This window comes from Tenebrio molitor, unplaced genomic scaffold, assembly GCF_963966145.1.
Source record: "Tenebrio molitor unplaced genomic scaffold, icTenMoli1.1 SCAFFOLD_946, whole genome shotgun sequence".
Taxonomy (NCBI): Eukaryota; Metazoa; Arthropoda; class Insecta; order Coleoptera; family Tenebrionidae; genus Tenebrio; species Tenebrio molitor.
In genome coordinates this window covers 2,489-12,375 of record NW_027184306.1, presented here as the reverse complement: position 1 = coordinate 12,375, position 9,887 = coordinate 2,489, and the positions used below count along the sequence as shown (strand labels likewise).

The 9,887-nt window shown below is 41.1% G+C and overlaps 1 non-coding gene across 1 annotated transcript; it reads left to right on the top strand.

Moving 5' to 3' along the window:
* The first annotated feature begins 6,255 nt into the window (after nucleotides 1-6,255).
* On the top strand, nucleotides 6,256-6,375 carry LOC138141123 (5S ribosomal RNA). Its single transcript, XR_011163009.1, has one exon. It is a non-coding gene; the product is annotated as a 5S ribosomal RNA (ribosomal RNA).
* Nucleotides 6,376-9,887: the final 3,512 nt, after the last annotated feature.

The window sequence follows — 9,887 nt, the reverse complement described above, 5'->3', positions numbered from 1 at the left end:
GGTGGTTAGTGTGAAAGTGACGTTTTTTCGTGGAGACACGTTACGAAGGGTGAGTACCTAATATAATATAAAACCAACCGAAAACCCACAATAGTGCCCCGGTTTATTATCGTGAATAGGTGTTTGGTAAATATTTTCTGTATTCCAACTAGCAAGTCTTTTATCAAAAAACTCCGGCAACATGGCTATTGTGGTATTGTTGATACCACCTAACTGAAGAACTTAGTTAATAACTAAGTCGACGATTTTATCGGGAAATTGAACGGAGAAACAAAAATAGCTCTTAGCGACAGTTGCCTGAAGTCGCAAATAACGGCGATTGACGAAATCACGTTTTTTTTATTTTAATTCCAATGAACAATACACAGGGTCACAATTATCTGTTATGTATTCTATAATGTTTTGCAAAGTAAATAATGTGAGTTGTCATGCGTAATATTAATTAGCTAAGTAATTTTTGCAAGTATTTTATGTCAGATATGCAATGTATAATAACGTAATGTTGCAAAGTATTTTAATTTTTATGCTAGGTAGAGATAATAACTCGACAATAACTCTTCTCTAATGAAAAAAAAAATAGAAAATGATTTAGGAACATAAAAAATCTCATTAAAACAGGAACAATTGAAATTAAAATAAACATAACATTCTGTACTAAAGTACAGTTTTGTTCACTCCTTTTTTCAAAGTCTTCTGTCCTCTCATTTGCACATACTGCTATTCCAAAACAGTGAAATTGTCTGTTTCAGGGAATCCTTAACGTTCCTTGCTAATGTCAACAACGTTTTCGATGAAACAAAGAGTCGGAAAAATGTCGGCTCATTGTATTCAATAACATACGCGACTACAAAACCATCTGTATCATTTGTAGGAATCGCGGTTTTTTCGATGAGAATTCGTTCTAATTTTTTCTTTCTTAAAAAAGCTAAGTAATTTTAATTTCACTAAAGATGAACATTTAGGCTATATGCTGGGTAATGCAAATCCATCAACCATCAACTAGGTTGTTCAGCAGATGTACGATTGTTTATTTGATTTCTTCTTCCGAAGAGTTGTATTCTGGCAAAATAGAAATTTATTCATAACATAACCTCAATCAACTAAATTATTTCGAATACAATAACCACATAACTACAAGTTGGATAGGCATGGGTGCAAAATACCGATAATGCATGAAACCTAATAATAATAATAATGACATAATAAAAGTTAATTAAAAATCGCTGTTTCACGTCTTTTTCTTTTTTGTTCGAGAGTTTTTGTGGTTCTGAAAAGAACCGTTTATAAATGTGTCGAAAACGAAAAACATCTATTTCGAACTGGTGTACTTGGTGACGGCTTTGGTACCTTCGGAGACGGCGTGCTTGGCCAACTCACCGGGCAACAACAGACGCACGGCAGTTTGAATTTCTCTGCTGGTGATCGTCGAACGTTTGTTGTAGTGTGCCAGACGGGAAGCTTCAGCGGCGATACGTTCGAAGATGTCGTTCACGAAACTGTTCATTATGCTCATAGCCTTACTAGAGATACCGGTGTCGGGATGGACTTGTTTCAACACCTTGTAGATGTAGATGGCATAGCTCTCCTTCCTCCTGCGCTTCTTTTTTTTGTCGCTCTTGGAAATGTTCTTCTGAGCTTTCCCGGCCTTCTTGGCTGCCTTACCACTTGTCTTCGGCGGCATTTTTCAATTCAATTCGATTCAACAAACTCGCGAACTGCTCTGACTCGTGTGCGTGCGTTAACTTTGCACCACCACCTTTCTGATAGGTAGTGTGTTCACCAGAACCCCACCTGAAAACGGGCTCCCACCAATCGTCACGTCCTATTCTCCTATCACGGAGGCTATAAATTCGAAGCACAGCTACCAGCTTTTACAATCGACGAGTCCCGTCCGTCAGTTTTATTACTTCTCGTGGTGTCTAACGAACGAACTTAAAATGTCAGGTCGCGGTAAAGGAGGTAAAGTGAAGGGAAAAGCGAAATCCCGTTCGAGCCGTGCCGGTCTCCAGTTTCCGGTGGGTAGGATACATCGTCTTCTCAGAAAAGGAAATTACGCGGAACGCGTCGGTGCAGGAGCTCCCGTCTATTTGGCCGCCGTCATGGAGTACTTAGCCGCCGAAGTTCTAGAATTGGCAGGAAACGCTGCCCGTGACAACAAGAAGACACGTATTATACCGCGTCATCTGCAGCTGGCCATCAGAAACGACGAGGAATTGAACAAACTCCTGTCCGGAGTTACGATCGCCCAAGGCGGTGTCTTACCCAACATTCAGGCCGTACTTTTACCCAAAAAAACCGAGAAGAAACCTTAAACGAACGATCGATCCATCTCCGTGGCGAAAACTCAAAATATCGGCCCTTCTCAGGGCCACTATAGCTTTTTTTTTTCGTAAAATGACCGATGCATCTTTTCTTTTTGTATTATTATCATTTACGACTGCAATGCCAAAAGGAAAGCAAGGGGTGTTTACGATCTTGGTACATTTATCAGGTAGTAAGTTAGTAATAATTGTCCGTTGTTTCTCGAAAGAACATCATGTTTCTTTTTTTTCCTCTTATTTTTATTTTGTGGTTCTGAAAAGAACCGATTTTGTATTTCGTATTTTATTCTGGTTTTCTCGAACGGTGAAGAGCGCCAGGAAATTAACCTCCGAAACCGTAGAGGGTGCGTCCTTGACGTTTCAAAGCGTAGACGACGTCCATCGCTGTCACGGTTTTACGTTTGGCGTGTTCCGTGTAGGTGACGGCATCTCGGATGACATTTTCCAAGAACACTTTCAGGACTCCGCGAGTTTCTTCGTAGATCAAACCGGAAATACGTTTCACGCCGCCACGACGAGCCAATCTTCTGATAGCGGGTTTCGTGATGCCCTGGATGTTGTCACGCAGGACTTTGCGATGACGCTTCGCTCCTCCTTTTCCCAATCCTTTGCCTCCTTTACCGCGACCGGTCATCTTTTCAGATTATTTCAACTGACACAAAATACCTGCACACCTCGTCCCTAGGAAGTCAACTACCGCAAAATTTCAACTAACGGAGCCTTATATAGATTCAACGGTTCACCATCGACCAATCGACGAAGTCAGCCGTTGACTTTGTTCACGTATAAAAGTACAATTTAATATGGCGGAATTTTTAGTACCCGTTTACCTTTCGACGCGTGCACGTCTAACGATCGTCAGAGTCGATTTTAATAATTGTCAGTTTTGTTTTTCATTCGTTTCATTCGAAATGGCCAGGACCAAGCAGACCGCACGCAAGTCCACCGGAGGAAAAGCCCCCAGGAAACAACTGGCTACCAAAGCGGCCAGGAAAAGCGCTCCCGCCACTGGCGGCGTCAAGAAGCCCCACCGTTACAGACCTGGTACCGTGGCTCTGCGTGAGATCCGTCGTTACCAGAAAAGTACCGAGTTGCTCATCCGCAAGCTTCCCTTTCAACGTTTGGTGAGGGAGATCGCTCAGGATTTCAAAACCGATTTGCGCTTCCAAAGCTCCGCCGTGATGGCCCTCCAGGAAGCGAGCGAAGCTTACTTGGTCGGTCTGTTCGAGGACACGAATTTGTGCGCCATCCACGCCAAACGTGTAACCATCATGCCAAAGGACATCCAACTTGCCAGACGTATTCGGGGTGAACGCGCTTAAATTTTTCCACATCGTGTTTCGGAAGAACAACACGAAACACGAATTTTATAACAAAAAAATCGGTTCTTTTCAGAACCTCAAACTTTACAGGCAAAAAAAAAAATATATCGCCCTTCAACCGGAAATGAATAAAATAAAAATGTCAATAATCGGTCGGTCCTCTCGATTCGGGTTGGGTTGCGGTCGTTCGTAAAATTTTATTGCATCCTGTCATCACCTACCTGCCAGCTGATGCTATCTATTTTATTTGGTTTCGCCGTAAGGATAGTTTTATTTCTTTTTTTCGTCGTAGATTATCGTGTGGCCCTGAAAAGGGCCATTTGTGCGTGCCCCGTTGCCGGTAGTACGATGATGACGTCGGAACGAGGCACAGCCGAACGAACATGAGTCGAGTATCCATCCACGTTTCTCACTTTTTCCTCTTCGGCGAAGCGGCCTTTTTCACCTTGACAGGAATGGCTTTGGCTGTCTTGGGTTTGGGTGCTTTGGGTTTTTTAGTCGGACCAGCCTTGTTAGATTTCTTCGCTTTGGAAGGCGATCGGGGTTTCGGGGCGGCTCTAGTTTTCTTTTCTGCCGAGGAGGCGGCCGATTTCTTGGCTTTCGCTGCGGCGGCGGAGGCAGCGACGGCGCTCTTCTTTTCGGCAGCAGTCTTCTTCGCTTTGGGGGAGGCTTGTTTTTTGGCTGTCTTCGAGGAAGCCTTGTCGGAAGTCGTCGCGACGGCGGTACGTTTGGCGGATGATTTTTTCGTCTTGGATGCGGCGGACGAAGCGGGTTTCCTCTTGTCGGAGGCGGAGGCGACTTTGGCACCACCGGAGGTGGACGAGGCGAGCTTGAACGAACCCGACGCGCCCTTACCTTTCGTCTGAACCAGAGATCCCGACGCCACGGCGCCTTTCAGATATTTCTTGATGAAAGGGGCGACCTTTTCGGCGTCGACTTTGTAATTTGCGGCGACGAACTTCTTGATGGCCTGAAGAGACGATCCTCCGCGTTCCTTGAGTCCCTTGATGGCGTTGTTTACCATCTCGGATGTCGGAGGATGGGACGGTTTCGCCCTGGGATTTTTCGCTTTTTTCTCTTTCTTCGCGTGGGATTGAGGGGTGGCAGCGGAACCGGTGGTGACCGATGATGCTGTTTGATTTTCGACGTCGGCCATCTTTCACGTTAAAACGTTAAAAGTTAATAATAATTATTGAAAAAACACTTGCTCACACACGTACACTTCGAGCACCTCGTGAACGAGAATTGAACAAAAAAATTTTCTAAGTCTTTATAAAATAGTCGCCACTGCGGACGGAAGACTGAACGCGCACCGCGTCCGCCGTCGAAGAAATTGCAGGCCTCGGAATCGTTGCCCGCGTGATGGCATCGTCCTCTTTCCTCGATCACCATCGCCACCGTGTGATCAAGCTGGCCGAACTCGGTTTCCGAAGTTTCCCTGGAGATAGCGAAGTTCGTCTCGGAACGTCGGTGGGTTTCGAATCAGGTACACGCCCCTCCAACCACCAGCCCTAAATCCGGGTCGTCACGGTTTCGATTCGGGACCGACGGTTTACGTCGGCGGTGCGGGGTAGACGCGTCGATTCCGGGAATCCATATTTCGTTCGCCGAAATATTGGTCCATCTCTTCCCGGAATACCGCGCCACCTTCTCGATTTTACGACATCTTCGCGTCGCCAAACGCTTCCGAAACGGTCGAAGCACAGAAAGGACCTGGTGTTCGAACCGAGGCAATTCCGACAACAGGATGCCGCGAACCGCCTCTCCGACGTTCAGGTCGATCGTTTTCGGCGGAAGTTGAAACGGGACGAGTCGACGACGGGTCCCGTTGCCGTCCGGACCCTTCGGGACGGCCGAAAGTCCGTCGAGAGGATCATCCGAAAGGAGACGGTCTTCATCGTCCGACCGATGCCGCACCTACGAGTTTTCCGATATTTTCTTCGACGGATCTTCAGGTTTTCTTCCTTTCTTCCGTCTTTCTCTCTTCGTAATTTCGTGTCCGACCTGCGTCGTCCGAAGTCGGGGTGAAGATCGAAGAAAAAACGCCAAAAATAACAACTCGTCAGCCACGCACACCGCGTTCGAATGTCTAACGGTCCAACTTGGATTTTCGAAGATCGCCGAATCCGAGGGACGATAAATAATAATAATAATAATAATAATGGTAATAAATAATAATGTTAATAATAATAATAATGATATGATGATTATAACGATAATTATTATAGATAGGTAAATAGAAACACAGGTCTCCTCTCGAAAATCGGAACTTCCTGATATTACTTACATATTTCGGTCGATCCAAATGTGGGAATCTCGTCGTCGTCGGAGCAAGCAGCGCGGTAGGTGGGGTGAAATTCTGGATTTTCCACCGCCGCCGGCGGTCGAAAAATGTGCGACGCGGGAGATCGCCAGTCCGTCTAGTAGTCTCTCTTGTCGTTAGAGCGTGACGTGGTGGTTGTTGTGGGATTTCCCGTTAGTTCGGTCCGACGTCGGTCGTCAGAGGGTAAGTGCATACGGAAACGAAACGCATCGCGTTTTGATGTTCATATTCGTGCATCGGAATGTTAAAAGCAATATATTTTACACCAACGATCACACCTAAACACCACGGCAACGGCCATACCACGTTGAAAAGCACCGGTTCTCGTCCGATCACCGAAGTTAAGCAACGTCGGGCGCGGTCAGTACTTGGATGGGTGACCGCTTGGGAACACCGCGTGCCGTTGCCCCCCAACACTTTTTGTTTTTTTTTGAAATCCATAGCAACCACCGAACCGATTTGTTTTTCGTGCAGGTATTCGGAAACATGCACAGACCCGTATAATGTAGATTCATAGCTTTAAGTACTAGATAATTAAGAAAACAATTTTTTTTGTCGATTAATTGTAAACAATTGCAGAATAAAAACTCGTCAAACGGTAAAGGTTGTCGTTCGATCACCGAAGGTAAGCCACGCGGGCAGCGGTCAGCACTTGGACGGGTGACCGGTTCATTATATTCCTTCCGTGAGTTTAACAAAGATAACATATGCAAATGTCGTAAGTGCGACGAGGAAGACGGCGATCTTTTAATGTAAAAAAAATATATATTAGGTTACGCGTACATGCCACTTTGACTGCTGCTTTATTTTTTTGGTTTTTAAATAATTAGAGATCTGAATTCAACATATCAGTTCTATGTTATAATGGACAGACAATGTTGTATTCTTGGCCCCTAACACGTTAAGACCAACATAAAAACTAGAATAACTTACCATTCGTTAAACGTTAAACAATTTCGAACCACGTTTTTTTGAGCTCGAACAAACTCATAACACAACACTCATTTATTAGTCACTGGACCATTGTAAAACGAGAAGAGAGAAAAACCATGCGAAACTATTTTTAAAACGAAGAGAATAAAGGTTTTAAATGGTAGGGCTGTATGACAGACTTGTCAATTATCGTGGGGGGTACGGCTGAGATTTATGACGAAATCGAGCGGCGCCGGCGGTCGGTCACTTTCACGAAAGAGGTCTAAACACGGGTCGTTTACGATACCCTCTGGTTACTAGAAAAGTTCTAGACAGATGTTTGTCGGCTTTTCGAGGTATTTATTTGTGAGTCCAAAGACTCAATGGAGTAATATCGGACTGAAATTCCAAGATTTTGCTGTGTAATCCAAAAAACTATGTTCCTCGTAACATTTAACGATGTGTTAATTCAACTATTATTTTAATTTTTCGTATACGTATTTATACTAAAAAGTACAGCGCTTCCAACAGTGAATTGTGAATTGAAAATGTTTCAAAGAAAGATCGATAGTTTTGAAAAAAATTACATATTAATAAATTTAGATAGATTTAGAAGTATACATTGCACTTACTTTTCAAAATTATTGTACTTCTGATTTGGTTGAAATAACATAATATGTAGCAGTCATAGTCTTGTGTACATTGCAGTCGCGGCTGGTGTTGGGTAAAACCTTTATTTTTTAGGGGGTCATTACCCAAATGACCTCATGGACCAGCCGTTCCTGTTAGGTTTTATATATCAAATTGATTCGTCTGTCTTTTTCATCATGCCTTCGAAAAGCGAGCTCCTGTTTCGCCAAAGTAACTGTGACGTCAATTAAATACGATAATAAAATTCGGTTTTTCCGAACTTATTGTGAGTGAGAGCAGTGAGAGCATCTTCTTTTCGTATCCCACCTCCACCCGGCGGCAGTAGTGCAGTGCTTATCAACATAATTACCGGCGTCTCGCCTCCACATTTTGACTTTTTTGTGTTTTATGTGTTCTCTAAGTCCAAAATTTTTAAATTTTTAAAAAGAGATTGCGGTACTATTCCTGTTGCTGAAATTATAATAATATATTTATTAATTTTTGTATTATATGTCTGTGTTATATTGTGTGAATTTGGAACAGCTATATCTAAAAGATATGCTTGCTTTTGTTGTTTATTTAAAATAATAATGTCTGGTCTGTTATGCTGAATGTGAATGTCAGTTAAAACTGTGCGATCAAAATATAATTTGTAATTGTCATTTTCTAAACAACTTTCTGGTTTATAAATGTAATGTGGTTGTGTATCCTTTAATAAATTGAATTTAACTGCTAAATTCATGTGTATAATTTTTGCGAATATATCATGACGTTTTTTATATTCGCTGTGAGCCAAAACGGTGCAAGATCTTGTATTGCAAATATAAAACCCTCAGCTCTTTAAAATATCTCCCATGTAAAGACTTTTGTTTTATATTTGCTATAGTGTCATATCACGAGCTCTATTGAGAAAATAATTTTTTAGTGAAGCAATTTGATTGTGTTGTAGAATTTCTAGATTTGAAAAACCCCTACCACCATTTTCGCGTGGTAAATTAAATCTTTCAACAGCAGATTTGGGGTGATGTTTACAAAATTTTGTAAAGAGAACTCTAGTTTGAATATTTATATTCTTTAAATTAGTTTTGGACCATTTTATAACACCAAAAGAATAGATTTAATTTGATTTGATTGATTAATACCTAAATATTTATAAAATTCTCCTTTATTTAAATTTTTAATGATTTCTCCTTCTTTAGTTATATATTCTAAATTTTCGTAATGACCACGACATATTGATTGATTTTCAGTTATTGTTAAGTTTTATGTCATCCATATAAAGAAGGTGATTTAATTTAATATTAATTTTATAAATTTTAAGAATTTTAATTAACCATGAATGTGGTACTGAATCATAGGCTTTTTTGTAGTCTATGAATTGTTGTTGCATTATTTTCCAAACGTTTGAGACTTAAAATATTCGTCAAATGTTCTTCTTTTTTTAAATCAGAATACCTCTGACAAATCCGAACATTTTGTTTTGCGGTAGATAAAAGTAAACATGGGCCAAGACAGAATATTAATATTCGGTGTGGAATTTTCCTGCGTTCTTGTTCATTTCTATCGAAGTGCTCACGAAAAGTTGTGAATATCAACACTTTGTAATTGTCGTAGTGAAAAATAAAAAAGATAGCTATGGGGCACAACTTATTTCGCACTTCATTAGAAAAGTAACAGTATTAAAATAAAAAAAATATTTTTCTAAATTTCGAACGTTAGGTCTATCCTGACCAGCCGCCAATTAGTGGTATTATTTTATTTTTTGCTGTTTTCCACAATAGTTATTTTTATATTAAATCATTGATTCAAAAAATTGAAATTAAAAATTCAAATTTTTGAAGGAACTCTGAAGTTTCAATGCAGTGACCATGTTGCTAGGTAACTAATAAAAAACAGTGCGTGAAATGAAAAACAGAAATAGTCGTATGCGTTTTGTATGGTTTCTATGGTTTCGATCTTACTAACAATGCAATGAAAATGACCCACTTCAGGCACAGATAACTATGCGTGAATTTCAATTTTTTGAATCAATTATATAAAAACAAAATTGATTTGGCGGCCGCTACACAAAAGTGGTGGGAGGCGAGAACCTGTTTCCGCCGGTCAATTTTAAAATTAATAAATTTTCCCTGGATACGTATTCGACTTATCCGGTACGAGTTATTTTTAAATTAACTTAATGGCCCGTTGCTCTTGTTCTTTTTACATTGAATATGCGATGTTTTGGCATCGTTAGCAATAGTACAATACTCACGCATTTTTAATCTAAAATTAACAAAACTTGAATGGATCGGGATTATCACACTTCTGAATTGAAGTTTTCATTCGTTTAAAATATAATTGATAGTAATACGTAATGCGGATTGCCTAAACGTTGCT